The sequence below is a fragment of the Euprymna scolopes genome, chromosome 27 (genome assembly GCF_053919585.1).
Source record: "Euprymna scolopes isolate OS-2025 chromosome 27, ASM5391958v1, whole genome shotgun sequence".
Taxonomy (NCBI): domain Eukaryota; kingdom Metazoa; phylum Mollusca; class Cephalopoda; order Sepiida; family Sepiolidae; genus Euprymna; species Euprymna scolopes.
Genome location: NC_136508.1, coordinates 43490995 through 43510483, shown reverse-complemented (window position 1 = coordinate 43510483; position 19489 = coordinate 43490995). Strand labels below are relative to the sequence as shown.

General features: G+C 33.0%; 1 protein-coding gene across 2 annotated transcripts in view; it reads right to left on the bottom strand.

Annotated features, from left to right (window-relative positions):
- Positions 1-19489, bottom strand: part of LOC145248840 (heat shock factor 2-binding protein-like) — a 592183-nt gene that overhangs the window by 189569 nt on the left and 383125 nt on the right. The gene's annotated exons all lie outside the window — the stretch shown is intronic.

Sequence of the window (19489 nt, the reverse complement as noted above, 5' to 3'; positions counted from 1 at the left end):
ATAGATTGCTAATTTTAACCCTTTACCTCCAAAACGTACTTTCAAGTCGCCTTCCAAAAAAACACCTGCATAGGAAATATTTCTTACTCTTATGGCTTGTCAGCCTTCAAAGTCTATGCATGATTCAACATTTTGGTTTTTATGATATCTTCCTTTATTCCCTTCCCTTGAGTTAAGAACATAAATTCATGATTAAAAAATTTATTTATTGCATAAATAAAAGTTTTGATAGTAAAAGGTCAATAGATAGTTCTATGAATGCAGTAGTTTGCTACCTGGACTGGGGTCCACCAATATGCACATTAATAATTTAAAAAAAAAAAAAAAAAAAAAAAATCGGATAAAGAAGAAATACTAAACTAACAATTCATGCATCTCATTTTTTAATGTTTTTTTTTTTCCTTTGATGTGCTCATTGATGAAAAAACAAATAATTATTGTGGCAGATGAGACCTGAAAAGTTGAAGACTGGAGGCCTCCATTTAGTCTCAAACGACATTGGATACTCCCACCCCCCTCTGTAAGGGTAACTGCATGTGAAACTGGGAGGTAAGTGTTGTGCAATCCCCAACCACAACTCTCCTAAAATCAGCACTACTTGGGTCCAGTGGCAAGAAGAAATCCAGGACTGGAACCAATGCCGAGACAAGCAGAGAGCACAACGTATCTGGAATTCCTAAATAATCACCCATTTTAGTACTGACAAGTCTCAACGTTGCTTAACTTTAATGATCTAACAGGAACCAGTGTGTCAACATGATCATACCGTATATGGAAGAGAACCATTCCCCAAAACATGTTAACAATCAGATGCGTTATCTTAAATAAGACAAAAATGTACCATAGACTATCTGACAAGCTGCAATCGTATACTTAGTTTATCGTTATTTCCATGGCAGATGCTCGTCTGAACTCCAATCCCTGGTCCCCCCTCGCCAAACTTTCACGAAAAACACCCGTCTAGCTGAATCCACTGTGAAAAATTTCCCCCACTCTATATCTGTGCCTAAATCAAAACGCGGATTTCATGAGCAAAGCTTCTTTCTTAGAACTGCACGCCTGTGGAACTCTGTTCCGTCTGCCTGCTTCCCTCCGGACTACAACTTGGATGTCTTCAAGTCTAATGTTAACAAATTCCTAATGAACCACCCCCCTAATTAAACACTTCATAAAATCTCCTCACTAACGTGATGTACTTGCAATAACCCTTATCCCTGAGTGGCTTCCGGGCCTTGATAAGTGGTGATCACTGTGTAAAAAAAAAAAAAAAAAAAAAAAAAAAAAAGTTCTAACAGCAATGGAAGATAGGACTGATGAATTTATCTTCTCTGACTCACAGCACTGAAACACAAAAATATGGATAAATCTTTAATCATAGAAATTTTAAACAAGATTACCTCTGTGTTTAACACAAAGCAGTTTAAAATGAAATTATCTTGGATACAGAGTCATATCAGCATTCACGGAGATGATGAAGCATCTAGTGCAGCCAAAGAATTGCCAAACATGATACCTAACAATACTAAGATTACATACATTGATCTTAGATAAACAAGATACTCAAGAAAAATGGCAAAATTATACAAGATTTGGGCAACTATTGATGAGTGGCCCTTAGACTACAGAAAGGCAAGAAAAGGTAGTAGGAACCAAGCTTTGTATAGGACATAAGCATATTACTCCCAGACATTTATTAGAGGGTGAAGAGTCTCCAATAAATATATCATGCCAAGACTATTATACAGCCGAATGTATATTAATAGACTGTCAGGATCTGCAACAAAGTCAAAACCTGATTAGTCTAAAGAACTGACTAATATTTTAAATTGTTAAAAAAAAAATTACATTTGTTTTTTGGTCCCCGACAAAATTTACCCTTGTCTGTTTGTCTGCCTGCACTTTTCTCAATAACTACACCATGAAATTTTTTGAAATTTTACACAAACATTGATATGAATAAAAAAAGTAACAGAATAGATTTTCCGGGAAAACTCCGGTTGTCCCTCCCCCCTCCCGCAGGGTGCCTTTCCGGTTAAAATGGCTAAAATTGACACTTTTATGCTTATTAAAAAAAACTGAAAAACTGAGGTCTTGGATTTTTATAAAACTTTCTGAAAAGTTATAACTAACCGATTTCTATATAATTTTGTTTGTCTATACTTCACGATAACTCTTGGGTGTGCCCCAGGGGCTCTTTTAGGGCTATTAAAAACATTCCATTTTTGAAACTATTTTACCATATTTGTCCAAAATTTTCTGCATATGTCTATTTAGCAGTTTTGCATGGTGCTGATCACAAATGTAAATATGTTAAGGCTTTAGGGACTTTTGGGGCTAAATAGGGGCAGGGAGGGAAATGATGGACTCAGTCTTTTTTTTTTTTTTTTTGCATGGTGCAGAAGACCTAAAACTGCACAGTTTGTTCATTTTCACCAGGATTTGACATCCCCTATTGTGTCTTTTGGGGCTAAATGAGGAGGGGGGGGGCAAATGCTGAACTTAGTCATTTTTTTATACCTCGTTCACAGTGCACTCACAGGGGACCATGCATGCTTCACTTGTTTTATTTCAAAACAATATATAATAATTACCATATTCATTCGACAACTTTATTCAGCATAGATGGTTGATATGTCCTAAACCAAACCATAAATCTTTATACCAAAGATACAATTATTTCGTTATGGTAATGTTTTAAGATCTGTGTATGTATTAATAAAATTAACAGACAAGATCATGTGTGTCTGCATTTCTCACATAAGAGTAACTTTGATAAATATACGCTGAATTTGCTTCTTTTTTTTTTTTTAAATTCATTATTAAATGTTTATTAAAATCAAAAATAAACTTAGAAAAAAAATTTCACAAAAAGTGTTATTAAAAAATAAAAAAATGATCGCATGGTGCCTCAGATAAAGACGTTCAGTTAGAGTCAGTTCTAAGTGACAATCGTTTGGGGATTCAAGGTTCAATCCTCACTACAGGCGATTCTAATTAGGAATAAATTTTTTTTAAATGACTTAATATTCCTACTCGTTCATGGCTGAAAGAACGAAACTGATCTACTGCTGAGGATTATAAAAAGGGTTCAGTTCAAAACTCCATATAAATTCTAGATAAATTGATAAAAAGGTTCAGTTCAAAACTCCATATAAATTCTAGATAAATTGATAAAAAGGTTCAGTTCAAAACTCCATATAAATTCTAGATAAATTGATAAAAAGGTTCAGTTCAAAACTCCATATAAATTCTAGATAAATTTATAAAAAGGTTCAGTTCAAAACTCCATATAAATTCTAGATAAATTGATAAAAAGGTTCAGTTCAAAACTCCATATAAATTCTAGATAAATTGATAAAAAGGTTCAGTTCAAAACTCCATATAAATTCTAGATAAATTTATTAAAAGGTTCAGTTCAAAACTCCATATAAATTCTAGATAAATTTATTAAAAGGTTCAGTTCAAAACTCCATATAAATTCTAGATAAATTTATTAAAAGGTTCAGTTCAAAACTCCATATAAATTCTAGATAAATTGATAAAAAGGTTCAGTTCAAAACTCCATATAAATTCTAGATAAATTTATTAAAAGGTTCAGTTCAAAACTCCATATAAATTCTAGATAAATTGATAAAAAGGTTCAGTTCAAAACTCCATATAAATTCTAGATAAATTTATTAAAAGGTTCAGTTCAAAACTCCATATAAATTCTAGATAAATTGATAAAAAGGTTCAGTTCAAAACTCCATATAAATTCTAGATAAAAGATCACAATCCTCATGTGTGTCTCTACGTTATCACCCTCTTAAAAAAAAAAAAAGATGAGATCGCTTGATTGCCAAAGATGCAATGAAAAAAAAAGTAATTTTTAAATATTTCATCTGATGTTGCTATTGTGTCAAACATCAAACAAAGTAAAATATACTTTCTTGACTCTCGGGCAACGATAAAAATGGACTATCTGTTCTGCCCAAAGATGGTACAAAGATATTATGGAGTCTACATTCACATTGGACGATCATATAATGAAAATATGTCAAACTCCTACACGGTAAGAGAGATCCGCATAAGCAGATATATTTTGAAACGAGATTATAAGCCAGTTTCAGTTTGAACAAATGTAGTACCATAATATGATGAGGTCTACGTTTGTGCTAGACATCCATAAGTTAAGAGAATTTTTAAGCAAAACATTAATATACAATGATGGATAGAACTTGGGAATTTCTATGATTCACACTAATTATTTATAATATAAATCTCCCCTGTCTATTTAAATTTATGTATGTATGTATGTATATATGTCTGCTTAAAACTTTTGACAGAGGTGACAGATTTTGTATTGTTTTGAAGCTCGACCCTTTGGACAATAAATATCGAAAAATTGGCTGAAAATATTAATTCCTTCACCCTCAAATGGTCACTTTTCTACAAGGGGGAGGTAACTTTTTTAGCCAATATTTTCGAAAGTCATCCTTTCTTTTCGATTGACTAACCCTTGCCACTTCCGGTTTGGCGATGGACACAATGGCCAAAACGTTACTTTTTTAAAAAAATTTTTTTCACAGTACAGGTTCAAGCCTGCCTGACTATTACCACTTGTTTTTTTTTTCTCAACACACACCTCCAAACACCCGGGCAACGTCGGGCATCCAGGCTAGTTATTTATAAATTCCAGATGACTTTCGTCACCTTCATTGCTATTTTTCATTATTACAACATAAGATTTTCCCTACAGCTAGACATTGTAAAATATAAATTATTATTATGATAGTACTATTAATAATAGTAATACTACCACTAAATGTTGAAATATTTTTTATATTTTATAAGGTATGCTCCCTCAAATAGTCAAGTTCCTTATGTCCTGATTTTAACTTTTGTGGGAATTTTTTGAAGATTTGCAAAACCATACATTTTTGGAAAGATTATTGTCTAAGGAATCAGAAAATCAGTGTTTGCATTTGCCCAGATGTGTATATGGCGGCCATATTGGAATTTACAAAATGGCAGATATAAAATGTATGTTTTGTAATATCTTGGCCTCTAAATAAGCTGGAACACTGATTTTAACTGCTAAACTCTTCTGAAATTAAACATGGCTTCCAATTCAAGATAATAATCACTAGGAATTGTAACAGAGCCGGTGATGTTGGTAGCAGCAGCTGTGTAAAGATATGCAAATGACCAAGCTGGATGTGCAAAGTGACGTCACAGCAAAGATAAAAGGACGTGTGGCCAGAGAAGCAGTGGTATTCAAGATGTGATGAAAGAAGCACGTTTTTGAGATGTGGCTGATATTTGCGTTTGGGACATGTGGATGACGTCACAGCAGAGATGAAAAGTCACACATAGCCGGAGAAGGTGAAATGAACTGTTTAAATGTTTAGAAAAAAATGTGTTGTTGGAAATACCAGATATAAAGACTTGTTAAAGAAAAAACGAGTCAATTTTCTTCCTTTCTTCTGTTTCGTTGTGACGGAGTTAGGTTTAGGGCTAGGTATACTGCCATGTAACATAATAGAACGATTCTGAAAAATGTTGGGAAAAAAAAAAAAAAAAATTGAAAAAAAAAAAAAAAAAAAATTGAAAAAAAAAAAAAAAAAAATTGGAAAAATTAGAATCAGGATGAAGGTTGAAAAGATACAAACGATAATAAATAATGAAAATAGTTGAAATTTTCAGGAAAATCTTAGCATGTGGAAACCAATCCACATAAACCACGAACACTTACCAGTAACTTGAATCTTGCAATAGAAATAAAAGAAAAACAGAATATGATCACAGGTAAACAAGAGCACCAAAATCAGAAGCTGTTAACTACCCCCCCCACACACACACACAAAAGAAAAATAGTAGCGTCTGAACTGGATGGTGCCACACCAGAGTTGTAAAGGTTTCGAAGGATGGAGGGAGAGCACTAACCAGACCTCCACTGGAAAAGTACAAAGAATACTGGGTCTTGGCAATATTTTTATTGCCTAAACCCCATTGGCAGAGGGAGATCAAAGGTAAGCGGCTGTTGTGATAACAAAGTCATGTGCACTTGTTATCAAGAGAAGTGGAGAGCATCTGGAAGTTTAGGGCGACTTGTTGTCACTCAGACTCTAGGGAGCGATAGCTGGTGATGGCCTGCGTGAGAACTTCTAGTGAATGGATAATAATCATGGTAGCAGTAGTACAGTGTCAAATATTAGCAGCTTTTTTTTTTTTTTAAAGCAAATTGTGAGTTGGGCTTGTTTGCTTATTCATTTATATTTTTTAATCTATTCCAGTGTGGAGAGTCGGCTTTTCTCCAGTCAACTCCCCAGCAATAACAGTAATTAGTTGACTGTTAATAGGCGACCGATTACTAATTTCTCAATAAAGAGGAACAGATGGAATACTTTGATGTTGTAAAGAGAAACGGTATAGTATTACGACTGGAAGCATGTGTAACTACTTATGCAAAAGCCTCTTTTACTATTGGAGAAATGAACAATATATAATTGATTTTCGGGGTTCTTACTTGACTCCCCACAAGGGCAAAGGTCGCTTTTTAATGTGGGAGAAATTTAGCTCCTCCCAGACAAAGTTAGTCTGGCTTAGGACAGAAGCAAAACTGGAATATTCTTTTGATTTTATAAAAAAATTTAAACAATGGCTTGAATTAAAGTTTAAAATACATAAGTCAAGTATCCTGGTTCAATTGTGATCTAAACAGAAAAATTCAGTTCAAATGCGCCCTTGTCATATCAAAGAACCTACTGTTGGTCTTTTGGCTTCTGTGGTAAAACTTCTCAAATGCGCTTGGGATGTTAGGCTGTATAAGGTGTTTACTTTTGTTAAAATCGCCTGTTCCTTCTTTTTCTTTTGATTTATTTGATTAACGATACTATTCAGAGACAGAACTTATCTAAGAAGACTCATCCTTGGCTCACCGAGGATAGAAAAAGATGAGGTGTAACACCAGAACAGATACTACACTTTGCAATATTTATTTGCACAAGATATAAAAAGTTTATATTTGAATAAATAAGGCACAAGGCCATTAAAAAATGTGGGAAAATGGGTGTTATTGGTCATCCTTTGTCATCATGATTAGCAAAACATGTCTATTTTAATTATTATGGGGACTTACCCATTCGTTCATAATAGAGTCTTCTTATAATTATAAAAACCCCAAGTCTAATACACTTGTGGGGAATTATTGTGATCAATGCAAGATTACAGACTGCCCAACTAACAGATGGAAAATGCTGACAACCTTTTCTTTGTATTCACTTTCTTGTACAATACACTCTTTTCTACCCAAACGTGTTGTTTGGGTCTTTTTTCATGCCCCTTTCCTAGAACCATGACACTATCCTTAACTAGAATCATCAATCACCATAATACCACATTTACTCTAGGGTCTGCCCTACTTAAAATTTTCTGAACTTTTCAAAAAAATTTAATGAAAATAAATATGAAGATCATTCCAAAAGTAAAGCCTTCTAATTTTTTTTAAATTCAAAAACTAAAACGTTGAAGAGCTACAAACATAGGAGTGGTACCATTAAAACAAACAGCCTTTTGTGCTGGAGAATTTATTTTTCTACATAGTCAACACCATTCTCAATGAACCAGCCTCTTTTGATGCTCTGGTCATAAAAGTCTGGAGCATGCTTTGACACTCACATATCTGTCGCCACTTTGAAATCAATGAACCCATCGCTTAACTGTGCTGACATCAAGTGCATTGGCTTCGTAAACATTTAACACGTCAGTAAATGTTGATCAATTCAATTTTTTCCCCCGCATAGAAAGATTCAATGATGTATATCTGCTTCTGACATACGTCCATTACAGAGGTTGCTTTGTTAGAGTCTCACACTGTCAACATCTGCAACAGAGAGATGAAAAATTTAGGTAATGAATGCATAAGTTCAGTCATCATAAAAAAAAATGATCCATTTGACGAAATGAAAAAAAAAATAGGAGGCATAACTTTTGGAACATCCCTTGTGCGTTTATCTACAACTAGCATGGAGACAAGACGTTGTCCGGGATTGAATAATCATCAATGAATGTTTCACACTCCCATATTTTTTATTGTCCTCGAAATCGGTGAAATCGCCCATTTTTCAATTAAATTATGTGCTCTAGTTGAGAACCCACTGTGGTGCATCAGGAGAAAACTTCACATGCCTCTCCGCAATGACAGTCATCGTAATCTACATTGCACTGTAGAGAACCTACTGTTGATTTTAAAACAAATGGCTTGAATTAAAGTTTAAAATACAAAGTCAAGTATCATGGTCCAATAGGGATCTAAACAAAAAAATAATTTCGAACGCACCTACGTCATATCAAAGAACATATTCTGGATATTATATGTTGGGCCTTTCTGCTTGTGTGGTAATAAAACTTCTCAAATGCACTTGTGATTTTAGACTGTATAAGGTGTTTACTTTAGTCAAAATTAATTGTTCCTTCTTTCATCTAATTTATTTGATTATCGATACTTATTGAAGATAATTCCTATACAAAACCTATCTAAGAACACTGCCAGATACATAAAGATGTGTGAAATTTCATAAACATCGGCACAGCTATTTCAGACTCCATAGGAAATGAACTCGCACATACACACACAGATAAAGTTCCTTTTATATAATAGATCATTTCATTGGTGAGAATCATGAAGTGGGAAATAAACAAATTGCTTAATAAGAGCTTCCCAATCCTTTCTAAATAATAGATCGCCTACTGTTTTCCTGTTCATTTGGAACCGAAAACAAGCAAGTCAATCTCTAAGTGGTAGTGGTGGTGGGGGGGCAGATCTAAATGATAAAAAAAAAGAAGAAAATGGTGTGTGAGGTTCAGAGAATGATGGGTGGGGTTCAATGAATGCAATTTGGGAGAGGCCAGGGATGAAAAAACTTAATATTTGGAGTAAGCATCTTGGAAGTTTCTAGTTTGTTTCTAGTCACAAGAATTGACTTTGGAAGTTGATGGTGGTGAAATGATTCATTTTGGAAGTTGATGGTGGTGAAAAGAATTCATTTTGGAAGTTGATGGTGGTTAAAAGAATTGATTTTGGAAGTTGATGGTGGTGAAAAGAATTGATTTTGGAAGTTGATGGTGGTGAAAAGAATTGATTTTGGAAGTTGATGGTGGTGAAAAGAATTGATTTTGGAAGTTGATGGTGGTTAAAAGAATTGATTTTGGAAGTTGATGGTGGTGAAAAGAATTGATTTTGGAAGTTGATGGTGGTGAAAAGAATTGATTTTGGAAGTTGATGGTGGTGAAAAGAATTGATTTTGGAAGTTGATGGTGGTGAAAAGAATTGATTTTGGAAGTTGATGGTGGTGATATGAATTGATTTTGGAAGTTGATGGTAGTGAAAAGAATTGATTTTGGAAGTTGATGGTAGTGAAAAGAATTCATTTTGGAAGTTGATGGTAGTGATATGAATTGATTTTGGAAGTTGATGCTGGTGAAAAGAAATGATTTTGGAAGTTGATGCTGGTGAAAAGAATTGATTTTGGAAGTTGATGCTGGTGAAAAGAATTGATTTTGGAAGTTGATGGTGGTGATATGAATTCATTTTGGAAGTTGATGGTGGTGAAAAGAATTCATTTTGGAAGTTGATGGTGGTGAAAAGAATTCATTTTGGAAGTTGATGGTGGTGAAAAGAATTCATTTTGGAAGTTGATGGTGGTTAAAATAATTCATTTTGGAAGTTGATGGTGGTTAAAAGAATTCATTTTGGAAGTTGATGGTGGTTAAAAGAATTGATTTTGGAAGTTGATGGTAGTGAAAAGAATTAATTTTGGAAGTTGATGGTAGTGAAAAGAATTGATTTTGGAAGTTGATGGTGGTTAACAGAATTCATTTTGGAAGTTGATGGTGGTGAAAAGAATTGATTTTGGAAGTTGATGGTGGTGAAAAGAATTGATTTTGGAAGTTGATGGTGGTTAAAAGAATTGATTTTGGAAGTTGATGGTGGTGAAAAGAATTGATTTTGGAAGTTGATGGTGGTGAAAAGAATTGATTTTGGAAGTTGATGGTAGTGAAAAGAATTGATTTTGGAAGTTGATGGTGGTTAAAAGAATTGATTTTGGAAGTTGATGGTGGTGAAATGATTCATTTTGGAAGTTGATGGTGGTGAAAAGAATTCATTTTGGAAGTTGATGGTAGTGAATAGAATTCATTTTGGAAGTTGATGGTAGTGAAAAGAATTCATTTTGGAAGTTGATGGTAGTGAAAAGAATTGATTTTGGAAGTTGATGGTGGTTAAAAGAATTCATTTTGGAAGTTGATGGTGGTGAAAAGAATTCATTTTGGAAGTTGATGGTGGTGAAAAGAATTCATTTTGGAAGTTGATGGTGGTGAAAAGAATTCATTTTGGAAGTTGATGGTGGTTAAAAGAATTCATTTTGGAAGTTGATGGTAGTGAAAAGAATTGATTTTGGAAGTTGATGGTAGTGAAAAGAATTGATTTTGGAAGTTGATGGTGGTGAAAAGAATTGATTTTGGAAGTTGATGGTGGTGAAATGAATTCATTTTGGAAGTTGATGGTAGTGAAAAGAATTCATTTTGGAAGTTGATGGTGGTGAAAAGAATTGATTTTGGAAGTTGATGGTGGTGAAAAGAATTGATTTTGGAAGTTGATGGTGGTGAAAAGAATTGATTTTGGAAGTTGGTGGTGAAAAGAATTGATTTTGGAAGTTGATGGTGGTGAAAAGAATTGATTTTGGAAGTTGATGGTGGTGAAAAGAATTCATTTTGGAAGTTGATGGTGGTTAAAAGAATTGATTTTGGAAGTTGATTGTGGTGAAAAGAATTGATTTTGGAAGTTGATGGTGGTTAAAAGAATTGATTTTGGAAGTTGATGGTGGTGAAAAGAATTGATTTTGGAAGTTGATGGTGGTGAAAAGAATTCATTTTGGAAGTTGATGGTGGTGAAAAAGATAACACAGACTGGCAATCTGAGTGTGCCAAGTTCAAATCCTGTCAGTTCCATAGCACGACAATTGTTATGGATGTTGGAGACCTTCACATGGTTCCTTCCTGTAAGCACTGCATTCGTGAAGGAATTGCGGAAACTATTGTTAACAATAGAATCAAGTGTGTCAAATCCAACCATGATGATACATACAGATTTACTTATTGTCTTTTTTTTTTTTGCTTCCTTTAAGTCTCAAGAGACAATGGATACCTCATGCAAGGTTGTCTGTAAGGGTACTCTTATAATAAAGCAAGAATTTCGCAATCTGCAACTGCACTACTCTTGCAGTCGTCTAGTTAAAACTAGAATCTGGTCCTCAGAGTCCACAGTCCACAGCTGTAACGATTAGACCAAGTCACTTTCACTATAATTAACTAAGCTGTCATATTTGCAGTCATACAGTGTCCTCCTCTTATTTACCAGGGTGCCTGCAGGTAGAGAAAGCAATGGAGAGTGGAAGAATATAGCACACTCTCTCAAAGTCCTACTTTTGGCCTGATGATAATCAACTCTGAACTTTTTAACTCACGGTTGACCTTTTGGTAGGCCAAATTGGGATAATTAATTAGGAAATAAACCACTGGCTGGGTGTTATTAATTATAGTGTTTTTTTTATTTTTATTTTTATTTTAGCGGGGGGGGGGGGGGGCTTATTCACTCATGTTCTGCAAGAAATCGGTAATTGGAGGAAAACTTAAAAAAGGGGGGAGGAATCTTACAATAGGAACAAGAAAAGAAAGTAAAAAAAAAGAGAGTCAAAGAAAAGACGTATTTAGCAAAGAGTTTCAATTTCCAGTGACAAATGGTTAACATTTAAGGGGTTTTATGTGCTAAATTTGGTAAGCAATAAAAATGGTGACATATATATATATATATATATATATATATATATATATATTCAGCTACTCTGATGAAATAATCCAAATTATCTAAAAAATCTAAAAAATAAAAATTCAGAAACCTTATATCAAATCGATACGGACCCGAATTTACTTTTTTCCAATCAAAAAAGTAATATTAACGAAGATGAAAATCGTGTTTGACATTTACGCCTTATATTCAATTCTCATCTTGGATTTTATTGTCACATTTTTCCCTACGTAACCTCCGACCTTCAAGTGTACTTTGTCGAAATCGATAATCCATTAATTATTTTTGAACAGAACAGAACCGACCTATATGGATTATTTTCACTTCGTCAGCCATGACTAGATAGAAATGTTATGCAAGTAATTATTATTTCATTCTTAGTACCGCCTATAGTTAAGATTGAACCTTTAACCTCAGAAGATCGTCACTTAAAATTAACTGTACTCAATGCTTTTATCCGTTAACCCACGTGCAAAAGTAAGTAATATAATAAATATTACTTAACACGTCTATCAGGTTAAGGCTGACAGAATGAGAACAATCTACCGCTATGGATTAAATAAAATGTCCAGTTTGAAATTTTATAAAGAGTCCTGTGTTCAACATAAAAGAATTCCCTGAAGATATTCGGAGGTTGTGAAAAGAACGAAGATGAGAATTTGTATTATTTGGATTGTTCCGACTAGTGTTCTTATCTTGATGTTTATTGTCACAACGTTTCGGCCGATGTAACCTCCGACCTTATTCAGGTGTATCTCCACAGTGGCTGCCATCGGTGAATGGTGAAAAAGAATGCCTTTGTTCTTTTTTTTCTCCCCAACAAACCATGTTCATTAGAATTCAAATTGTGTGATGTTTTTATAAAATGGAAAGAGCGTAGAGCCATTTCTGTTTTTTGTATAACTTCAGGTCCGTATCGATTTGATGTGATGTTTGATTTTTTTTTAGACAAGATTAGAAGTCCAACATATCCAAATTATATGAGAGAGAAAGACTGATAGATGCACCAGCTCAGATGTAGCAACAATACTCCATTCTAATCAAATCTATTAATTGCCTGCTCTAATTGGGGACCTATCGCGGTGCACATTATTTTTAACAAAACAAAATCCACCTGCATGGATTATTTTCATTTCGTCAGCCATGACTAGATAGAAATGTTATGCAAGAAATTATTATTTCATTCTTAGTATCGCCTATAGTGAAGATTGAACCTTTAAACTTAGAAGATCATCACTTAACTTTATAAAAATTTATAAAGATCCTTGTGTTCCACTAGGTGTATCAGAATTTTTTGGGAATTTTTGACACCCCTAACACAAAACTGCAAATAAAATATACAAAACTCGTAATTTCTCTTTTTAAAGTGGATTGTTTAATTTCTTTATGGAATATACTTCCAAAATAAACTATTAAAGTTTTTTAAGAATACAAACACGATTTTTTTATTTAAAAAAAAAAAAAAATGTTTACAAAGTGAATGCGTGCACTCATGCAGCTATTTTTTCCACGTAATGAATTGAATTTTACGAGTTAAATTTTTTTCAATTGTTTCACTTTAAAAATCTATCAAAATTATTCTATTCGTTCAATTTTCACGATATTTGCAGGTTTAATGTGAAATTTTATGCTCTTTCCAATAAACCGAATATAATATTCTAGACAAAACTTTTTTTTTAAATTCATCCACCCTCCCCTCATTTTGAAATATCTATTAAAATGAAAATAATTTTCTTACCTAAGGTTTCTATATCACAAATTGAAGATAAAAGTTCAAGAAATAAAATAATATAATTTAAAACAAAGGAATAGTTATGTGCAAATTTACCTGTAAAGTCAAGTTTAAAACCTTTTTTAAAAAACAAAAAAAATGTTGATTTTCTTTTTTTTTTTTTTTTAAGTGGAACCTCATATTTTGAAAATATTGTCCAGTAAATATTAAGCACTTACTATATTTTTTTCTATTTCATTCAATGTTGTTTTATTTTAGATATTAAAAAAAAAAATTCATTCCATAAAGGAGAAATAAAATACTTCAAATAAAAAAACTTACGTATTTCTTTAAGAGAATTTTAAAATAAATGGAAAATTTGTTGAGGGGTTTGTTTATAAAAATAAACTTACTTATAAGTGAATGTGATCATTTTTCAAGTACGGTGACACATATTGACTACTTTCTGTTGACAGCAAACACATGTCAGAAATAGGAAGCGGAGATTAATTATGGCGCTTTTAGGCCACCGTAGTTCTCAACTGGAAGAAAGGGAGACAAACCCGTTCTGTGACCATCTGATATGACAATCGAAAGTCGCAGCATTTTTGAATCCTTGCTTAAAAAATTCTTTTATTTAAAAAGTACATGGATTATAAAATATAAATATGGATAAATTCTTGACAATGAAAAATGCAAGTACCCATTGATTAGTATCTTTTATAGGTAAGTGAATTTTTGGAATTTATATATATTTATTATATTCAGAGTAAGTTAAAATTTGTTGATTTTCTTGAAATCTTTTTTAAAGAAAACCAATTTAAAAAAAAACAACAAATATTGCATATTTTGCTATTAAACCTGCTATTATTTTAAAATTTGGTCTTTGCTCCTTTTATTGAAAAAAAAAAAATTAGGGTTCAAATTATTAGGTTGTCCGGAAAATAATGGCCATTTCAGGAAGTCTGTTTTGAAATTGGATTTTATCATAGGATTTTTATTATATTTCAGGTAAACATCAACATGATTATTGATTTATATGTGCTCTTTAATAATTTCTTACTTTTTTCTTTCAGAAAACGTTTTATGAGCGAATGAGCCCATAATTTGGAATATGAGAAAAGAAGACTTACGATTACTTTTCCTGCATGAGTTTAAGCTTGGTAACAATGCTTCTCAAACAACTGCAAATATCAATAGGGCATGGGGAGAAGGCATCACAAGTGATAGAACAGTACGAAGGTGATTTCAGAAATTTCGTAGTGGTGATGAGAGCCTTAAAGATGAAGAAGGTAGAGGACAGTCATCTAATCTTGACAATGAAAATTTGAGAGCCATTGTTGAGCAAAACCCACGGCAAAGTGTCAGGGAAATGTCTCGGGAACTTGGTGTCAGCAGTTCAACAGTGTCGGACCATCTGAAGCAAATTGGCAAGGTGAAAAAGCTCGACAAATGGGTCCCACATGAGCTCAATGAAAATCAACAAGCTCGACGTTTTGAAGTGTGTTCGATGCTCTTTTTGCGAAACATTAATGATCCATTTCTTGACCGAATAGTCACCTGTGACGAAAAGTGGATCCTTTATGATAATCGGAAACGATCAGGTCAATGGCTTGATTGTGATGAACCACCCAAACATTTTCCAAAGCCAAAGTTTCACCAACAGAAGATTATGCTGACTGTTTTGTGGTGTGCAATTGATGTTATTCATTACAGCTTTCTGGATGCTAATCAGAGCATCACGGCAGAGGTTTACTGCAATCAACTCAAAGAAATGCATCACCATTTACAAAAATTGAGACCTGCATTAGTGAATAGGTGTGGTCGAATCCTGCTCCACGATAATGCGCGGCCTCATGTTGCGAGAATGACACTGCAGAAACTCACAGACTTGAGATACAAAACTTTACCACATCCTCATTATTCTCCAGATCTTTCACCCACGGACTACCATTTTTTCAAGCATTTAGCCGCTTTTTTAAGCAACAAAACTTTCAGATCTAATGCAGAGGTTGAATCTTTTTTCAAAGATTTCTTAGCATCTAAGCCACAGAATTTTTATCAACGAGGCATAAATGATCTAGTTGATAGATGGCAAAAATGCATGGCTGTTCAAGGATCATACTTTGACTAATTTCAATGTCCAGTGTCACCTATTTGATTAATAAATCCTTTTTCTCTAAAATTGGCCATTATTTTCCGGACAACCTAATACATTTTTCAAGTAGTTATAATCTTCAAAAGATAGTGAGTCTAATCATTCAAGTTTTTATCACGCATTTTTAATAGCGACTTCTGACACTGCTAATGTTCTACATAAAAATTCCCTGAAGATATTCGGAGGTTGTGAGAAGAACGAAGATGAGAATTTATATTGTTTGTATAGTTCCGACTTGTGTTCTCATTTTGGTGTTTATCCTCAAAATGTTTCAGCCGATGTAACCTCTGACCTTCTTCATGTGTATCTCCAGTGGCTGCTATCGATGAATGGTGCACAAGAATGTTTTTATTTTGTTTTTTCAACGAACCATAGTCGTTAAAATTCAAATTGTGCAATGTTTTTATGAAACAGAAAAAGTATAGTCATTTCCATTTATATTTTATAAATTTGAGTGCATACCGATTTGATATGTTTCCGATTTCTTGAGACAAGAATAATTAGTAGAAAAAAAAAAGGACCAAGTAAAGAATAGATACCCTGTAGCAGAAGACGACGACCGGCGCACATTTCAAGTGACACCGGTGATTTGACCTTGACATTGGCACAAGTACATGGCGTTGATTGTTTGTAAACACGTCAAATGGTCGAATGTTCGCTAGCAAGATTTTTTTAAAAATATATTTACAAAACTTTTGAAGATTTAAAAGAAAAAACATATTTACAAAACATGTTTTTTTAAGTAAGTAAAAAAACCAACGTATTTGAACAAAATATATTTAAATAAATGGGTGTCTTCCCGAATGCGTTTTTAATATATTTACAGAACTTTTTAATATAACTAAATATAATAATTAATTATAATAAAAATAAATAAAAAGAATGAGCTATATTAATTACTAAACATTAAAAATCGACGTCCTGTCTATTAAAAATACATAATTTTAAAAACTTTTAAAAATAAAATTATCTAAACCAAAATTTTTAATGGCAGAAACAAACATAAAATAACTGACTTGTTTTGATTTTTGCAAATTTTTCGTGGGTTTTTGCGACCAAGATTGATTTTTATGTACAGTGCCCCCCCCCTCCTTTCTGTGTGCGTTTTTAATATAATTCTATATTTATTTAAAGTGCGATGTATGTCGGTGGTCAGTGAAGGAGAAATCCTTCTAGGCCGAGGCAATTTTTATGCATAATAAAATCACAAGTATAAGCAACAAGTATAAACGATCGAGATTTAAATATATTTTATTCAGATATCTTTTTCTAACTTCTATTTTTATAAAGATGAAATATAGTATCACAAGATAGAAATTTTTTTATAATTTTTATTTTTATTAAAAAAAAAAAATAAATAAAAAAAAAAACTTGCTATTTACTTACTTCTCCACAAGGGCAAATTAAATACAAATAAGTTTTTAATGTAACGAGACACAACATTTAAACAAAATACATTTGAATAAATGGATGTTGTGCAGGTGCTCGTCTGAACTCCAATCTCTGGTCCCCCCTCGCCAATCTTTCACGAAAAACACCCGTCTAGCTGAATCCACTGTGAAAAATTTCCCCCACTCTATATCTGTGCCTAAATCAAAACGCGGATTTCATGAGCAAAGCTTCTTTCTTAGAACTGCACGCCTGTGGAACTCTGTTCCGTCTGCCTGCTTCCCTCCGGACTACAACTTGGATGTCTTCAAGTCTAATGTTAACAAATTCCTAATGAACCGCCCCCCTAATTAAACACTTCATAAAATCTCCTCACTAACGTGATGTACTTACAATAACCCTTATCCCTGAGTGGCTTCCAGGCCTTGATAAGTGGTGATCACTGTGTAAAAAAAAAAAAAAAAAAAAAAAATGGTATCACACAATTTGAAAAATGTATTTTCTGAATTTCTTTCATGCCACAGGAATTTCTTCAGACAGGAATCTAAGTGAGATCTTCTATAACCGAACATTGCTGTAATAAATCGTTTATGGCGATTCCAATATTTTTCTATTGTCTGTGTATGGACTTGGTTGTTTGGGTTCACAAAATATTGTGAATGGTTGACAGTGTAATGGGGAAATCCCAAATCAGTCTATCGTATTATATGCTTTCCATTCATCGCTATGGTCGTTCCTGGTAAAAACAATGTTTATTTTATTATGGGCAATAAGGTTTCTTTATTCCTTTTTTCGACTATCTCCACGTATCTTACTGTAGGCTTACTGCTTGTATCAACCAAGCCAAACACCCATAATGGCTTGTGAGTAGCTCTTCCACGATGATGCTTTGGTCTGTGGGAAAAATCTATCTGGATGATTGTTCCAGGCCCACCAAGTCTTATGGGATCATCACTAAAATATTTCACACATATTGCTCAAAATGCAGCATATATATCATTGGCCGTTGGTTTCGAAATATTCAGTTGCATCATGACATTTTTTTTTTTTTTGGCTTATTCTTTGACTCCATAGATATACTAGCATGGGTGCCCAGTGTTGCCCAGGTATTTGGAGGTGTATGTTGAGCAAAAAAAAAAAGGTCAAATCGTCGAACTTTGACCCCTTAATCGACAAATTTCTGGCCAAAAACCGATCATATAGATTTCCGCAAATCTCAGTACCCTGTATATCAAATTTTGAGTCTGTAGACTAAAAATTGACAGAGTTATTGCGTAGGGAAATGTAGACACAGACAAACACACACTTTCACTTTTATAGATATATAGATTGCTAATATACATGTCTGTAAGGATAACTTAGATTTTTTTAAAAATGACTTGTATCATATAGATGTTCTGTTTTTATATTTCTAACAGATTTTATTTTGGCATTTCCAAGCATATTTATCCAATGTCATTGAATGTTTCGTCCAATTCATACAGACATTACAGAATTCACAATTCATTTCATTTGCAAGTAGGGAATGCTGTTTCATCCATTCAATTATAGACAGATGGTCTCCAGAAATCAACGGACATACATCTTTGAAAATGGCTCTATCCATTTGTTACAGTATTTAAAACAAAATTGTCCAAATATTAATTTTCTTTTTAATACCTCGTAAAATTTTGGCTTCTTCGACTTTTGGATTTCTTGTCATTTAATAAATTGCATGTGAAGGTATCACGAAATTAAATTAAAATTTTATATTTAAAAATATTATTTAAAAAATATATCAATTGTTGCTAAAGTTAATGTTTTAATAATTAAATAAATATGGGATTGTATTAAAAACGCACACAGAAAGATAATTAAAGATAATTGGCTTAAATTTATTTATTTACAATTATAATTATTCTAAGTTTTATTAAAAAGTTCTGTAAATATATTAAAAACGCACTCAGACACCCATTTATGTAAATATATTTTATTTAAATGCGTTCATTTTGTTACTTACTTTAAAAAAAAATGTTTTGTAAATATATTTTTTTTCTTTTAAATCTTTAAAAGTTTTGTAAATATATTTTTAAAAAATCTTGCTCGCGAACATTCGACCATGTCTGCTATTTGACGTGTTTACAAACAACCAATGCCATGTGTTTGTGCCAATGTCAAGGTCGAATCACCGGTATCACTTGAAATGTGTGCCAGTCGTCGCCAGTCATCGTCTTCTGTTACAGGGTATCTATTCTTTACTTGGTCCTAAAAAAAAATCCAAATTATATCAGACAGAAAGATTGGGGGTAGATATATCAGCCCAGATGTAGCAAAAAAATGGGTAAATTGTGGCTTTATACAGATATGAGACGCTCTCTCGTGTAATTTTCTAGCACGATAGGCAATG